We start from the raw sequence: 2,963 nt of genomic DNA, 5'->3' as shown, positions 1-2,963 counted from the left end.
CCTGGCATGGCTGACCTTGGCTTGCCTTGCTCATGTGTGTGGTATCAGCTGACAGTTGAGAGTCTAACAGGGCTTCACACTCTAGTCCGGTAGCTTGCTAGATGGCAGCTGGTGTGAAGGGATGAGAGCTATTTTTTCTCATTATCAAATATGGTAGTTTGTGCTCGTTCACATGGCAGTTTTTCAAAATTATGAGAGTATGAAATTTAACATTCAAATTAAGATAAATATAATTGTCTAATATAAAAGAAAATTGTGTAAATACCAGATATGCATAAAAGATAAATTTAGGGCAACCTAGAGAAATAGAAATGAAGAGAACAAGTGTTCCCTCAGCAAAATCCAATATCTAAAACACTGCTTCTTACTTTTTCTATCTTTCTATATACAATGATCATTTGATTCCTTGTTAAATAGCATGTATGAATTGAAAATAACTTGTGTGAAATATAACTTGTATGTTATAACTGAATAATACATATGAACTTAATAGTGATCATAAGTTCAATGTAATATAAACTTTTCAAATAATTTTATTAGGCTGTATTAAATTGATCTCCAGATTATTTTTTCTCCCTCACCAAAACATCTGGAAATTTAATTTCTTCTACCATACTGATGATTTCTTTGGAATTTTATCTAGACACATTGAGTAGAGAAAAGAAGAAGGACATTTTTAATTTGCTGTGTTCAATAGATTGTGACGTTAGTGAGTACCTGGTTTTTATTTTGCTTTCAATACATTTATGTAGACAATTAGCTATAAACACTTAGGACAACCCTAAACACTTCCTTTTTGTTTTTGTTTTGTTTTTCTATCTTGGGTGAGAATTCTGTTGAGAAGGATTCAAATATAATTTCTATGCTCAGGAAGAAAAAAGTTCATGGGATTGATAATGTTTCTGTTGTCTTTGTAGGCAGAATAACACCATGAAATACAGGTTGGGCAGGCACTCCTTATCGCTGGTTTTGCATCTAAGATTTTGTAAAATCTGATCTATCATTCCTAGGCCTCTGGTGGAGGTGGAGTCTCTCATAGTTTACCTCACTGTCACACTGGAGCTGTGTTAAAAGCACATTCAGAATATGAACCATGTTTTATTTAAATGTCCATTTATGCCAAGTAGTCTGTATTGTGCACATGATACGACCCACATACGTACACACATATAACATCATAATAGCTCAATAACACATTTGTTGGATCTTTGACTCAGTATTACATTTTTACTTCCTTGATTTTATTTGTGTTGTTTTCTCTTGAATAATGCTCCGTTGTCAATAAAATATATGTACTAAAACTGTACACGTTCTCTTTACAAAAGCCAACTTAAAACAACACCTATTTTATGAAGATATCTTTCTAAAGTCCATAAAAAGATTTATGTTATCTCAAACACTTTATGATACTTCTTAATTTCTTCCTTACCCAGTGGCTGCTTACTTTATTGCCCCATAATCAACAGTAGGTTTTGCATCCTTAAAAGCAAGGACTATGTCTTATTGTAACTTCTGTTTGTACTTTCATAATAAAAATAACACATATGATTATTAATAGTCTAGTCTAGTGTAGGTATCTTATAAGAAAGGGGGATGAAAGTTATTGAGTTACATAGAAGGTGTATGACATGATATGTATACCTTTTAACCTTTACAATATGATTATGAGTTACATCTTGATATTCCACTTTTATAGGTAAAATATTATAGATGAGAGAGATTTCTACTCTTTTCCAGCAAGTGACAAATTTAGTCTCCTGAAACATATAATCCATTTTGTCTCATTGCAAATATTAATTCCATTAATTTGAAAGACATATTTTAAATGAAACTTATAGACACATTTTATTTATATGTTAGGAAGAAATTCTACTAAAGTATGCTTAACAAGAAAAACTTTAGTGTTCATTATCTTGCTGACTGTATTCTTGACATTCTTATTTCTCAGACTGTAGATAAGGGGATTCAACATGGGGATCAGTGAGTGAGTTTTTACACTCACTGTGTAAAACAACTGACTGAGTGCATCTTGAGGATGGTGACAACAATGAACACATACGATGTGAGGATGATGAGCAGTGTGCTTATCTCATTAAAGGTGGCAAAAATGAAAAGAAGAAACTGGTTGATAAAAGTGTCAGAGCAAGAGAGTGACAGCAGTGAGGAGGACTCACAGAAAAAGTGATTGATTGTGTCGAAGCCATGAAAAGGTAATTTTAAAGCAGAGCACGTGAGTATCAAGGAACATGCCACTCCCCACACATATGATCCCACCACCAGCATGGCACAGAGTTTCTGGGACATGGCAACTGTGTGAGTTGATTTTGGTATATGGTGAGATGTAAGGTTCCAGTTTCATTCTCCTGCATATGAATATCATTTCCCCAGCACCATTTGCTGAAGAGTCAGTCTCTTCCCCATTGGGTGTACTTGCTGCCTTTGTCAAAGATCAGATGTCTGTAGGTGTATGGGTTGATTTCTGGGTTCTCTATTCTATTCCATTGATCTGTGTGTTTGTTTTTATGCCAGTACCCTGCTGTTTTGGTTATTATAGCTTTGGAATATAGTTTAAAGTCAGGAAGTTTTATGCCTTCAGCTTTATTTTTTTGCTCAGGATTTCTTTGGCAATGTGTGGTCTTTTGTTATTCCATTTAAATGTCTGGATGGTTTTCCATTTCTGAGAAAAATGTCATTGGAATTTTGATGGAGATTGCATTGAATCTGTAGATCCCTTTGGGTAATATGGACATTTTCACAATGTTTGCTCTTCCAATACAAGAGCATGAGATATCTTTCCATCTTCATGTGTCCTCTCTAATTTCTTTCAACTGTAATTCGTGTAGTTCTTGTAGAGATCTTTTATCTTGGTTAAGTTGATTCCCAGGTATTTTATTATTTGTGTGTGTGTGTGACTATTGTAAATTGGCTTCCTTTCTGGATCTCTTTTCTGCTATTTCCTTGTT

The sequence above is a fragment of the Cynocephalus volans genome, chromosome 4 (genome assembly GCF_027409185.1).
Source record: "Cynocephalus volans isolate mCynVol1 chromosome 4, mCynVol1.pri, whole genome shotgun sequence".
NCBI lineage: Eukaryota > Metazoa > Chordata > Mammalia > Dermoptera > Cynocephalidae > Cynocephalus > Cynocephalus volans.
The sequence above is the reverse complement of the archived record's forward strand: the minus strand, read 5'-3'. Positions refer to the sequence as shown.